Source organism: Vipera ursinii, assembly GCF_947247035.1.
Source record: "Vipera ursinii genome assembly, chromosome: 16".
In the NCBI taxonomy this organism is placed as follows: domain Eukaryota; kingdom Metazoa; phylum Chordata; class Lepidosauria; order Squamata; family Viperidae; genus Vipera; species Vipera ursinii.
In genome coordinates, this window is record NC_139529.1 from 5,873,234 (window position 1) to 5,888,179 (window position 14,946).

At 45.8% G+C, this 14,946-nt stretch overlaps 1 protein-coding gene across 1 annotated transcript in view; it reads right to left on the reverse strand.

Annotated features, from left to right (window-relative positions):
- CNTRL (centriolin) overlaps positions 1 to 264 on the reverse strand; it is a 34,618-nt gene extending 34,354 nt beyond the window's left edge. The window contains exon 1 of the mRNA XM_083375019.1: positions 152 to 264. The gene's annotated coding sequence lies outside the window, so the exon portion shown is untranslated. The remainder of the gene's footprint in view (positions 1 to 151) is intronic.
- Positions 265 to 14,946: the final 14,682 nt, after the last annotated feature.

The window sequence follows — 14,946 nt, forward strand, 5'->3', positions numbered from 1 at the left end:
GGCTGCCTGAGGGATGGGATTTGTAGTTCAAGGGTTCCCGCTTCTTCCCACCGCCACCGGCGGGGCGAAGGGTCCCCCAGATGAGGTGAAGCCTTGAGGAGCAGGCATTACACACAAACACACGACGTCGCAACCGCCAATCTGCCCTCACCTGCGCAGCTTCGGCCCACCTGGCCGTGATGAGGCGCCGCGCGTTGCTTCCCGCCGTTTCCATGGCAACCGCTCCGGGCGCCGGGCCCCGATTGCGAGCTTGCGGGAAATAACAGCGGCGCGTGCGCGTGAGCGCGCGCGTGCGCAGGAGCCCGAGCGCGAGCGCGCTCCCTTTTCCCCGCCCGGAGCCACCCAAGGACCTCCTGGCGAGTCCCCTTCTCCGCGCCTGCTTCGGCCGCGATTGGCTGCTCCGAAAGCCCGTCGCTCGGATTGGCTGAGAGGCCTTTCTCCTCTCCGGGAGGCGGGGGCATTTAAAAAGTCGGCGGGCTCCTCAAGCTGAGTGCAAAAAAAGAAAAGCGAGCGCGCTGTGAGAGGCCAGCAGACGCGTTTCTCTTTCCTCAAAAGAGACGATGCTGCGGGGCTCCGGAGGGCAAAAAAAAAGTCTCTCTCCGGTGCTCCCGCGGCCCAAGTCCTCGAGCTCGAGGCCGGGCAGGGCCTTTTGAGCTTTTGAGGTAATTCTAGCGGAGAGGGTTTTTTTACCTTTTAGGGATGCGGAGGGGAGCGCGAGTTTCTTTAGCTAATTAATAGCCTATTCTCGGGGAGTAAGGGTAACACCTGTGGTAATTTTAACCGCGGCGTGTATTAGGGAGTAAAACGGCTAGTGGTGGCTGAGTTAATATCTCAACGGTGTATTATTTAAAGGACGCCGATACCACAGGTCACTAAAGGCTTTCCTTCAGGGAATAACGTGATTCTAGAAAGGCTGAAGTTCTTAAAATACAGTTGGAACCTAAGTTAATTTCAGCCATGTCCTTTTTTTTTAAAAAAAAAAAAAGACCAAACCACAGGTGGCTATGAGTTAAAATTAGTTTTAAAGGTAAAATTGCCTCCGGAGCTGACCTTGCTCTCAGGAATAAAGCAAATTCTCGGCGCCTGAGGTAATTTTAGCCAAGACTCAGGTTCTTAAGAGTAAAACCAGTGGAACAACCTGCCTCCAGAAGCGGTGAATGCTCCAACACTGGAGGTTTTTCAGAAGAGACTGGACAGCCATTTGCCTGAAATGGTATAGGGTTTCCTGCCTGAGCAGGGGGTTGGACTAGATGACCTCCAAGGTCCCTTCCAACATTATTATTATTAACAACCTGCCTCCAGAAGCGGTGAACGCTCCAACACTGGAGGTTTTTAAGAAGAGACTGGCCAGCCATTTGCCTAAAATGGTATAAGGTTTCCTGCCTGAGCAGGGGGTTGGACTAGATGACCTCCAAGGTCCCTTCCAACATTTTTATTATTATTAACAACCTGCCTCCAGAAGCGGTGAACGCTCCAACACTGGAGGTTTTTAAGAAGAGACTGGACTGCCATTTGCCTGAAATGGTATAGGGTTTCCTGCCTGAGCAGGGGGTTGGACTAGATGACCTCCAAGGTCCCTTCCAACATTTTTATTATTATTAACCTGCCTCCAGAAGCGGTGAACGCTCCAACACTGGAGGTTTTTAAGAAGAGACTGGACAGCCACTTGCCTGAAATGGTATAGGGTTTCCTGCCTGAGCAGGGGGTTGGACTAGATGACCTCCAAGGTCCCTTCCAACATTATTATTATTATTAACAACCTGCCTCCAGAAGCAGTGAATGCTCCAACACTGGAGGTTTTTCAGAAGGGACTGGACAGCCATTTGCCTGAAATGGTATAAGGTTTCCTGCCTGAGCAGAGGGTTGGACTATATGACCTCCAAGGTCCCTTCCAACATTATTATTATTATTATTATTATTATTATTATTATTATTATTATTATTATTATTATTATTATTATTAAAGTTTTGGTGGACCCTTAGGTAATCTCAGCCGTGTCCGGTTAAATAAAAGGACCAAACCGCCACGGGCGAATAAATTAAAATTAGCTTCAGAATAATCTTTGCAGGCTAAAAAAAAAGTACTTTAGGTAAGAAAAGGAGAAAGTTAATTAAAATTACTTCAGGCTCAGGAATAAAGATGAGGCAATTGTAGCCAGGTGCGGTTAAAAGGGCTTAAATTACCTCAGGTGAACAAGCATTAAAATTAGCTTAAAGCGCGAGCGTCGAACTCGCCGCGTCACATGATGCGTACCGTGACTTTTTTTTTTTTTTTTGCACTGCTGGGGTGGGCGTGGCCTTCGCATGATGCAGCCGGCCCCTGGGCCGTCAGTTTGACACCCCTGCCTTAAAGGCAAAATTGCTTCAGTACCTGGAGTTGCCCTTACTTTCTTGAATACACTCAACTCTTGGGACCTGTGGAAATTGTAGTCAAGGCTCAAATCCTTAAAAACGGGGGTGTCAAACTGCCGGCCCACAAGCTGCTTGCATCATGCGGAGGCCACGCCCACCCCTGCAATGCAAAAAAAAAAGAGTTAAGTTGGAAGGGACCTTGGAGGTCATCTAGTCCAACCCCCTGCTCAGGCAGGAAACCCTATACCATTTCAGGCAAATGGCTGTCCAGTCTCTTCTTAAAAACTTCCAGTGTTGGAGCGTTCACAGCTTCTGGAGGCAGGTTGTTCCACTGGTTAATTGTTCTAACTGTCAGGAAGTTTCTCCTTAGTTCTAGGTTGCTTCTCTCCTTGACTGGTTTCTTGTCCTGCCCTCAGGTGCCCTGGAGAACAGCTTGACTCCCTCTTCTTTGTGGCAGCCCCTGAGATATTGGAACACTGCTATCATGTCACCCCTCACCCTTCTCTTCCGTAAAGTTGTGACACATTGTGACATGGCAAGTTTAACAACTGTGCCTTAAGCAAAACATTGTAGACAACCACTAGTTGCACAAGGGAACAATGTTACAATGCATTGTATCTTCTTTCACACATAGGATAAAACACATGAAAGCTCCTTAGACCACCGATTCCTTTTCTAGCCTCTGAACATCCACTGGTCATTTGGTGATGTTGATTTTTTTTTATTTCAAAGGCATGAATCCATGTAGACGAAGAAGAAGACATCAACAGTAAGACAGATGGTTTAATTCACTCCAGTGTATCATGAAAGTGAGGAAGCCTGGCAGGTACTGTTTGCAACATGTTAACTACTGCAAAAATGTTTGGGCCTTGCTAAAGTTTACCTTAAGGCTTGCTTTAGCAGTTTTTTAAAAAACAAACCACTACAAAATATCTATAAAAAGAGCAGTCATAAACATAAACATGCCTAAAAAGTAGCAAAAGATTTCTGACCCAAGACAATTTTAGCTATTGACTGTGGATTTTAGAACCAAACAGCTACCAGCCTCCTCCAGTGCCTGGGGAGTACCAGCCAGACTTCTTAGAACAGAAAGTAAACCTGATGTTGCAATTTAATATGAGGAATACCAATAAAGGAGAATATTTGTGGCTTACGGTTGAAATGAGGCGTCCTTGCTGCTCTCTGAGCTTGGTGGTTTTCTTGTAGACGTTTCTTTAACTAGGGAACATCAGTGGTAGAAGGGAGTGTAGTTTGCTCCCAGTTTATGTTCTAGTGGCTCCTTTCAGTGTAGGTGAAAATGGTTTTGGACAGGAGTAGGCAACCTTGGTTCTTTTATGACTCCACGAATCATAAAAGAGCCAACGTTGCCTACCCTGGTCTTGGAGGTTCTTTCTTGTGCTATTTGTTGTTAGCTTCTTTGGCAGCTCCTTGACTGCAGTATTGTTTAGTTCTTGATTGTTGGTCTGGAATTTTAGCCCTGGCAATGGTTCCTAGAACCCAAAAGAAAACCTCAATGGCCCTTTTTAATGTTAGGTGCGGCCGTTGATCTATAAAAGATGTTATAGTTTTTTAGCTTTGCAGACTGAGCAGAGGAAGTACACTCTTCTGCCAAATGTTCCTCGAAAGAGACAGCGTTGCTGGGCACGACTGAGGAAGAAACAGACGACAAAGAAGAAACGAGAGGAAGAAAATGTCTCCAGCTCAAGCTCTTCAGCTGTGATGTCACCTTCTACGCTGTAAAGTAAGTTTAATTGAGTCTTGTATTCTTCAAAATTTTGGGATATCGAGGGAGGTGGATGGTCTCCCACTAATTGATAGTCCATTATACCTAGGTAAATAAGGGTAACACCTGTCTCTAAGGTAATAGTAACCACTGTGTATTGTGCATTCCTAGGTGTAAAACTCCAATGGCAACTTTCAAAGGGACAAATCCAAACTGACCTGTAGACGAAGAAGAAGACACCAACAGTAAGACAGATGGTTTAATTCACTCTCCAGTGTATCATGAAAATGAGGAAGCCTGACGGGTACTGTTTGCGACATTGCAAAATTTTTTGGGCCTTTCACCTTGTTGATGAAAGTGGTCTTGGAGGTTCTTTGTTGCACTATTTGTTGTCAGCTTCTTTGGCAGTTCCTTTATGGTATTGTTTACTTCTTGATTGTTGGTGTGGTGTTAATCATACTGTTAATCTATGCATAGCTCAGTGTTGATTGCATTTTGATTGTCTTTTTTGCAAAGTGGGTAAATAGTGTTTCTGTCTATTGATGGCTAATTTGTCAGAGTGATAGGCTTCTAGACATTTCTAAGCATTTTTGGACATTGCTTGGTCTAGGAAAGGGGTAGGCAACCTTGCCACTTTTATGACTCATGGACTTCAATTCCCAGAATTCCTGAGACAGCTGTCTCAGGAATTCTGGGAACTGAACTCCATGAGCTATATAACAGCCAAGGTTGCCTACCCTTGGTCTAGGATACTCAGTTATGGCCAAGTATAAATAACAAATTTTATAGTTTTATGCCTGGCATAATTTTACCCATGGCGATGTTCTTAGAACCAGAAAAAAAAAACCTCAGTGGCCCATTTAAATGAACAGTGTGGCCGGTGATTAATTATAGATTTTATACTTTTCTGCCTGGCATACTTTTAGCCATGGCGATGGTTCTTAGAACCAGAAAGGAAACCTCAGTGGCCCATTTAAATGAACAGTGTGACCGGTGATTGATAATAGATTTTATGGTTTTCTGCCTGGCATAATTTTTGCCATGGCAGCGGTTCTTAGAACCAGAAAGAAAACCACAACAGCCTTTTTTAATGCTAGTCATGGCTGTTGACCTATCATAGATTTTATATCTTTCTTGCCTGGCATAATTTTTGCCATGGCGATGGTTCTTAGAACTAGAAAGAAAACCTCAACGGCCCATTTAAATGACCAGAGTAGCCGGTTATTAATTATAGATTTTATAGTTTTCTGCCTGGCATAATTTTACCCATGGCGATGGTTCTTAGAACCAGAAAGAAAACCTCAACGGCCCATTTAAATGACCAGCGTGGCCGGTTATTAATTATAGATTTTATAGTTTTCTGCCTGGCATAATTTTAGCCCTGGCGATGGTTCTTAGAACCAGAAAGAAAACCTCAACGGCCCATTTAAATGACCAGCGTGGCCGGTTATTAATTATAGATTTTATAGTTTTCTGCCTGGCATAATTTTTGCCATGGCAGCGGTTCTTAGAACCAGAAAGAAAACCACATCAGCCTTTTTTAATGCTGGTCATGGCTGTTGACCTATCATAGATTTTATATCTTTCTTGCCTGGCATAATTTTAGCCATGGCGATGGTTCTTAGAACTAGAAAGAAAACCTCAACGGCCCATTTAAATTACCAGAGAAGCCGGTTATTAATTATAGATTTTATAGTTTTCTGCCTGGCATAATTTTAGCCCTGGCGATGGTTCTTAGAACCAGAACGAAAACCTCAACGGCCCATTTAAATGACCAGTGTGGCCGGTTATTAATTATAGATTTTATAGTTTTCTGCCTGGCATAATTTTAGCCATGGCGACGGTTCTTAGAACCAGAACGAAAACCTCAACGGCCCATTTAAATGACCAGCGTGGCCGGTTATTAAATACAGATTTCATAGTTTTCTGCCTGGCATAATTTTAGCTATGGCGATGGTTCTTAGAACCAGAAAGAAAACCTCAACGGCCCATTTAAATGACCAGAGTGGCCGGTGATTAATTACAGATCTTATAGTTTTCTGCCTGGCATAATTTTAGCCCTGGCGATGGTTCTTAGAACCAGAAAGAAAACCTCAACGGCCCTTTTTAATACTAAGTGTGGCCGTTGACCTATAATCGATGTTATTGCTTTAGAGTCTGTGAGAATGAGGAGAGGAACAAGGGCTCAGCTGGTGCCAAATGTTCCTCAGAAGAGACAAGACTTGCTGGGCACAGGAAAGGAAGAAACGGCGAAAGAAGAAAGAAGAGAGCAAGAAAATGTCTTCAGCTTTTAGCCCTTGCCTGTGATGTGAACTCCTACGCTGTAAGGTAAGTTCAGTTGAGTATTCTTCAAAGTTTTGGCATATGGAGGGTGGGGGGTTGGTGTTCCAATAATGCTCCACTTTTCCTAGGTAAGTGGGGGTAACACCTTTTTCTGAGGTAATAGTAACCATAGTATATTGTGCGTTCGTAGGAGTAAAACTCCAGTGGCAGCTGAAGTTATGTTGATTTTTTTTTATCTCAAAGGCATGTACCACAGCATCTTAGAAGACAGAAGACTCAGCGTTGATGGCAAAAAGACAAGAAGATGGAATGGAAATCAAGAATGAATATGATCTTGTAGATAATAGATTTTATATATTTCCTGCCTGGCATAAATGAAGCCCTGGCAACGGTTCTTATAACCAGAAAGAAAAACTCAAAAGCCTTATTTAATTCTAGGCATAGCTGTTGACCTATCATAGATTTTATATCTTTCTTGCCTGGCATAAATGAAGCCCTGGCAATGGTTCTTATAACCAGAAAGGAAAACTCAACAGCCTTTTTTAATTCTAGGCATGGCTGTTGATCGATAATAGATTTTATATCTTTCTTGCCTGGCATAATTTTAGCTATGGCGATGGTTCTTAGAACCAGAAAGGAAATTTCAGTGGCCCATTTAAATGACCAGTATGGCCGGTGATTGATAATAGATTTTATGGTTTTCTGCCTGGCATAATTTTAACCATGGCAGCGGTTCTTAGAACCAGAAAGAAAATCTCAACGGCCCTTTTTAATACTAATTGTGGCCGTTGACGTATATACGATGTTATAGCTTTAGAGTCTGTGAGATTGAAGGGAGGAACAAGGGCACACCTGGTGCCAAATGTTCCTCAGAAGAGACAAGACTTGCTGGGCACAGGAAAGGAAGAAACGGCGATAGAAGAAAGAAGAGAGCAAGAAAATGTCTTCACCTTTTAGCCCTTGCCTGTGATGTGAACTCCTACGCTGTGAGGTAAGTTCAGTTGAGTATTCTTCAAGGTTTTGGCATATGGAGGGCGGGGGGTTGGTGTTCCAATAATGCTCCACTTTTCCTAGGTAAGTAGGGTTAACACCTTTTTCTGAGATAATAGTAACCATAGTGTATTGTGCGTTCGTAGGAGTAAAACTCCAGTGGCAGCTGAAGTAACGTTGATTTTTTTTTATCTCAAAGGCATGTACCACAGCATCTTAGAAGACAGAAGACTCAGCGTTGATGGCAAAAAGACAAGAAGATGGAATGGAAATCAAGAATGAATATGATCTTGTAGATAATAGATTTTATATATTTCCTGCCTGGCATAAATGAAGCCCTGGCAACGGTTCTTATAACCAGAAAGAAAAACTCAAAAGCCTTATTTAATTCTAGGCATAGCTGTTGACCTATCATAGATTTTATATCTTTCTTGCCTGGCATAAATGAAGCCCTGGCAATGGTTCTTATAACCAGAAAGGAAAACTCAACAGCCTTTTTTAATTCTAGGCATGGCTGTTGATCGATAATAGATTTTATATCTTTCTTGCCTGGCATAATTTTAGCTATGGCGATGGTTCTTAGAACCAGAAAGGAAATTTCAGTGGCCCATTTAAATGACCAGTATGGCCGGTGATTGATAATAGATTTTATGGTTTTCTGCCTGGCATAATTTTAACCATGGCAGCGGTTCTTAGAACCAGAAAGAAAATCTCAACGGCCCTTTTTAATACTAATTGTGGCCGTTGACGTATATACGATGTTATAGCTTTAGAGTCTGTGAGATTGAAGGGAGGAACAAGGGCACACCTGGTGCCAAATGTTCCTCAGAAGAGACAAGACTTGCTGGGCACAGGAAAGGAAGAAACGGCGATAGAAGAAAGAAGAGAGCAAGAAAATGTCTTCACCTTTTAGCCCTTGCCTGTGATGTGAACTCCTACGCTGTGAGGTAAGTTCAGTTGAGTATTCTTCAAGGTTTTGGCATATGGAGGGCGGGGGGTTGGTGTTCCAATAATGCTCCACTTTTCCTAGGTAAGTAGGGTTAACACCTTTTTCTGAGATAATAGTAACCATAGTGTATTGTGCGTTCGTAGGAGTAAAACTCCAGTGGCAGCTGAAGTAACGTTGATTTTTTTTTATCTCAAAGGCATGTACCACAGCATCTTAGAAGACAGAAGAGTCAGCGTTGATGGCAAAAAGACAAGAAGATGGAATGGAAATCAAGAATGAATATGATCTTGTAGATAATAGATTTTATATATTTCCTGCCTGGCATAAATGAAGCCCTGGCAACGGTTCTTATAACCAGAAAGAAAAACTCAAAAGCCTTATTTAATTCTAGGCATAGCTGTTGACCTATCATAGATTTTATATCTTTCTTGCCTGGCATAAATGAAGCCCTGGCAATGGTTCTTATAACCAGAAAGGAAAACTCAACAGCCTTTTTTAATTCTAGGCATGGCTGTTGATCGATAATAGATTTTATATCTTTCTTGCCTGGCATAATTTTAGCTATGGCGATGGTTCTTAGAACCAGAAAGGAAATTTCAGTGGCCCATTTAAATGACCAGTATGGCCGGTGATTGATAATAGATTTTATGGTTTTCTGCCTGGCATAATTTTAACCATGGCAGCGGTTCTTAGAACCAGAAAGAAAATCTCAACGGCCCTTTTTAATACTAATTGTGGCCGTTGACGTATATACGATGTTATAGCTTTAGAGTCTGTGAGATTGAAGGGAGGAACAAGGGCACACCTGGTGCCAAATGTTCCTCAGAAGAGACAAGACTTGCTGGGCACAGGAAAGGAAGAAACGGCGATAGAAGAAAGAAGAGAGCAAGAAAATGTCTTCACCTTTTAGCCCTTGCCTGTGATGTGAACTCCTACGCTGTGAGGTAAGTTCAGTTGAGTATTCTTCAAGGTTTTGGCATATGGAGGGCGGGGGGTTGGTGTTCCAATAATGCTCCACTTTTCCTAGGTAAGTAGGGTTAACACCTTTTTCTGAGATAATAGTAACCATAGTGTATTGTGCGTTCGTAGGAGTAAAACTCCAGTGGCAGCTGAAGTAACGTTGATTTTTTTTTTATCTCAAAGGCATGTACCACAGCATCTTAGAAGACAGAAGCGTCAGCGTTGATGGCAAAAAGACAAGAAGAGGCAATGGAAATCAAGAATAAATATGATCTTGTAGATAATAGATTTTATATCTTTCTTGCCTGGCATAAATGAAGCCCTGGCAACGGTTATTATAAGCAGAAAGGAAAACTTAACAGCCTTATTTAATTCTAGGCAAGCTGTTGACCTATCATATATCTTATATCTTTCTTGCCTGGCATAAATTAAGCCCTGGCAACGGTTCTTATAACCAGAAAGGAAAACTCAACAGCCTTTTTTAATTCTAGGCATGGCTGTTGACCTATCATAGATTTTATATCTTTCTTGCCTGGCATAATTTTAGCTATGGCGATGGTTCTTAGAACCAGAAAGGAAATTTCAGTGGCCCATTTAAATGACCAGTATGGCCGGTGATTGATAATAGATTTTATGGTTTTCTGCCTGGCATAATTTTAGCCATGGCAGCGGTTCTTAGAACCAGAAAGAAAACTTCAACGGCCCTTTTTAATACTAAGTGTGGCTGTTGACGTATAAACGATGTTATAGCTTTAGAGTCTGTGAGATTGAGGGGAGGAACAAGGGCACACCTGGTGCCAAATGTTCCTCAGAAGAGACAAGACTTGCTGGGCACAGGAAAGGAAGAAACGGCAAAAGAAGAAAGAAGAGAGCAAGAAAATGTCTTCAGCTTTTAGCCCTTGGCTCTGATGTGACCTCCTAAGCTGTGAGGTAAGTTCAGTTGAGTATTCTTCAAAGTTTGGCATATGTAGGGCGGTGGGTTGATGTTCCAGTAATTCATGCTCAACCTTTCCTAGGTAAGTAGGGTTAACACCTTTTTCTGAGGTAATAGTAACCCTAGTGTATTGTGTATTCGTATGAGTAAAACTCCAGTGGCAGCTGAAATAACGTTGATTTTTTTTTATCTCAAAGGCATGTACCACAGCATCTTAGAAGACAGAAGCGTCAGCGTTGATGGCAAAAAGACAAGAAGAGGAAATGGAAATCAAGAATGAATATGATCTTGTAGATAATAGATTTTATATCTTTACTGCCTGGCATAAATGAAGCCCTGGCAACGGTTCTTATAACCAGAAAGGAAAAGTCAACAGCCTTATTTAATTCTAGGCATGGCTGTTGATCTATCATAGATTTTATATCTTTCTGGCCTGGCATAAATTAAGCCCTGGCAACGGTTCTTATAACCAGAAAGGAAAACTCAACAGCCTTATTTAATTCTAGGCATGGCTGTTGATCTATCATAGATTTTATATCTTTCCTGCCTGGCATAAATGAAGCCCTGGCGATGGTTCTTAGAACCAGAAATGAAACTTCAGCGGCCCATTCAAATGACCAGAGTGGCCGGTGGTTAATTATACATTTTATAAATTTTTGCCTGGAGTAATTTTAGCCCCGGAGCTAGGTCTTAGAAACCAGAAAGAAAGTTTCAATGGACCTTTTTAATTTTAAGTGTGTCCATTGATTGATAATAGATTTTACACCATTCTTGCCTGGCATAATTTTAGCCATGGCGATGGTTCTTAGAACCAGGAAGGAAATCTCTCAACGGCCCTTTTTAATGCTAGGTGTCGCCGTTGATCTATAAAAGGTTTTTGAGATTGAGGGGAGGAACATTTGCACACTTGTTGCCAAATGTTCCTCGAAAGAGACAAGATGGCTGGGCATGGCAGAGGAAGAAACAAAGGCGAAGAAAGAAAAAAAAGAAGAACCAAGACAGCAAGAAAATGTCTGCAGCTTGAGCCCTATTAGCCTTTGGCTGTGATGCCACCTCCTACGCTGTGTGGTAAGTGGAGTTGAGTCTTGTATCCTTCAAAGCTTTAGGATATGGAGGGAGGTGGAGGATCTCCCACTACTTGATGGTCCATTCTTCCTAGGTAAGTAAGGGTAACACCTGCATCCGAGGTAATAGTAACCATGGAGTATCGTGCATTCCTAGGTATAAAACCTCAATGGCAGCTGAAGTAACATTGATTTCTTTTTTTTTAATCTCAAAGGCATGTACTCTACACCCTTTTACAAGACTGAGTTGTCAGCCTGCAGTGTTGATGGTGAAAATGGAGGAAGAAGGAATGGAACGCAAGAATGTACATGATCTCCATCCAGAACGCTACTTCACCAAGTATGTCGAAACTGAGCTTTAGAACAATTGCTGAAAATGTAAGTCACTTTCAGGAACACACCATACTGCACATTTTAATCCTATCTGGTGGCCGTTGATAGATAAGTGAGATTCTAGTTTTCTTGCCTGGTGAAGTTCTAGACAATTCTAGGTGTTGTTCCATGATGTACATAAAATTCCACACTTTTCTTGCCTCCTTCCTATTAGAGCTGGCAATGGTTCTTAAAAGCAAAAAGAAAATGTCTATGGCCCTTTCTATGGCTTTCTATGGTTTGGTCAGTGATTGTTAAAATAGCAATTAGTATTCTCGCCCGGTGTCATGTTAGCCATAGCTGTAGTTCTTACAGCTTACATACCAACCCATCATGTAAAATAATAGTGATGTCTCATTTTTAGAGGTCTTTCAGTCCCTGAGCTTCCCCTGTGTGACACACTGAATGGATGTGGTTAATTATCAGCTCCCAGACTCAATTTAGTCCCTGAGCAGATTCTCTGTGAGACTCATACTAGAAATCTCTTTCTGGGTTGCTGCGGGTGACCCTTTCAGTCACTGAGTGAGCAGCCAGGGCGAATCACACTGGAGGGGTCAACAACCCTCGGCTGGAAGCCTCTCCCAGTCCCTGAGGCTCCCCAACTGAGTCTCAGACTGGATGGCTTCCCTCACTACTTTACACATGGCTAATGATGATCCTTATCAGTGCAGTCCGTGAAACCAGAGAGACAAAAGAGATGCACGATTCCTGATTCCATCTGTGCACACGAACTCCTCCACATTTAGGGATGGACCCCTGGCCAGGCCTCCTTCGCCCCCTGCCACTCACCTCAGCCCATTTACAGCCAGCTTTCCCCCTCTGCTGCCCTCCCCCAGTCCTTCTCCATGGCCAAAGGGGCGGAGGAGGGGCGCCTCAAGGGGGCTTCACAAAGACAGCTTGACTCGCAACTCAAACGAAAGAGGGGAGGAAGAGGAAGGCCGGAGCCGCTTCTGCCATTGCCAGGTAGGTGGGTTAGGGGTGCACACAGGCAAAAAGAGGGCTGGGGGAACTAAGGGAACTGCGACCGTCTTGGGAGGGTACTGTGGGCAAATGGCAAGGGCTGGGGGGCTAATGGGAATGCGACCGTTTTGGGAGGGTAACGTGGGCAAATGGCATGGGCTGGGGGGCTAATGGGACTGCGACCGTCTTGGGAGGGTAACATAGGCAAATGGCAAGGGCTGGGGGGCTAATGGGAATGCGACCGTTTTGGGAGGGTAACATGGGCAAATGGCATGGGCTGGGGGGCCAATGGGACTGCGACCGTCTTGGGAGGGTAACGTGGGCAAATGGCATGGGCTGGGGGGCTACTGGGACTGCGACCGTGTTGGGAGGGTACTGTGGGCAAATGGCATGGGCTGGGGGGCTACTGGGACTGCGACCGTCTTGGGAGGGTACTGTGGGCAAATGGCATGGGCTGGGGGGCTACTGGGACTGCGACCGTCTTGGGAGGGTACTGTGGGCAAATGGCATGGGCTGGGGGGCTAATGGGACTGTGACCGTCTTGGGAGGGTACTGTGGGCAAATGGCATGGGCTGGGGGGCTACTGGGACTGCGACCGTCTTGGGAGGGTAACGTGGGCAAATGGCATGGGCTGGGGGGCCAATGGGAATGCGACCGTCTTGGGAGGGTACTGTGGGCAAATGGCATGGGCTGGGGGGCTACTGGGACTGCGACCGTCTTGGGAGGGTACTGTGCGCAAATGGCATGGGCTGGGGGGCTAATGGGACTGCGACCGTCTTGGGAGGGTACTGTGGGCAAATGGCATGGGCTGGGGGGCTACTGGGACTGCGACTGTCTTGGGAGGGTACTGTGGGCAAATGGCATGGGCTGGGGGGCTAATGGGACTGCGACCGTCTTGGGAGGGTAACATGAGCAAATGGCAAGGGCTGGGGGGCTACTGGGACTGTGACCGTCTTGGGAGGGTAACATGAGCAAATGGCAAGGGCTGGGGGGCTAATGGGACTGTGACCGTCTTGGGAGGGTAACATGAGCAAATGGCAAGGGCTGGGGGGCTAATGGGACTGTGACCGTCTTGGGAGGGTAACATGAGCAAATGGCAAGGGCTGGGGGGCTAATGGGACTGTGACCGTCTTGGGAGGGTACTGTGGGCAAATGGCATGGGCTGGGGGGCTAATGGGACTGCGACCGTCTTGGGAGGGTAACATGAGCAAATGGCAAGGGCTGGGGGGCTACTGGGACTGTGACCGTCTTGGGAGGGTAACATGAGCAAATGGCATGGGCTGGGGGGCTACTGGGACTGTGACCGTCTTGGGAGGGTAACATGAGCAAATGGCAAGGGCTGGGGGGCTAATGGGACTGTGACCGTCTTGGGAGGGTACTGTGGGCAAATGGCATGGGCTGGGGGGCTAATGGGACTGCGACCGTCTTGGGAGGGTAACATGAGCAAATGGCAAGGGCTGGGGGGCTACTGGGACTGTGACCGTCTTGGGAGGGTAACATGAGCAAATGGCATGGGCTGGGGGGCTACTGGGACTGTGACCGTCTTGGGAGGGTAACATGAGCAAATGGCAAGGGCTGGGGGGCTAATGGGACTGTGACCGTCTTGGGAGGGTACTGTGGGCAAATGGCATGGGCTGGGGGGCTAATGGGACTGCGACCGTCTTGGGAGGGTAACATGGGCAAATGGCAAGGGCTGGGGGGCTAATGGGACTGCGACCGTCTTGGGAGGGTAACATGGGCAAATGGCAAGGGCTGGGGGGCTACTGGGACTGCGACCGTCTTGGGAGGGTAACATGGGCAAATGGCAAGGGCTGGGGGGCTAATGGGACTGCGACCGTCTTGGGAGGGTAACGTGGGCAAATGGCATGGGCTGGGGGGCTAATGGGACTGCGACCGTCTTGGGAGGGTAACGTGGGCAAATGGCATGGGCTGGGGGGCCAATGGGACTGCGACCGTCTTGGGAGGGTACTGTGGGCAAATGGCATGGGCTGGGGGGCTACTGGGACTGCGACCGTCTTGGGAGGGTAACGTGGGCAAATGGCATGGGCTGGGTGGATGGCACTGCGAGCGCCGTGAGATGGAAGCTTGGTGAACCTGGCCTTGCTGTTTGCCTGTGGCGCCCCCCAGCCCACCCCTGGCAATGGCAGAAGCTGCTCCTCTTTCGTTTGAGTTGCGAGTCAAGCTGTCTTTGTGAAGCCCCCTTGAGGCACCCCCCCTCATCCCCCACAACATACTCTTGCCCGACTGCCCCCCCCATCCTTCTGATTCTGGTGACAGAGCTGCAAGGCCCCCAAACATGCAGAGCAGCCACAGCACTTTAAAAAATCTTGCACCCCCAGCCCCTGGGATTGCCCATCGC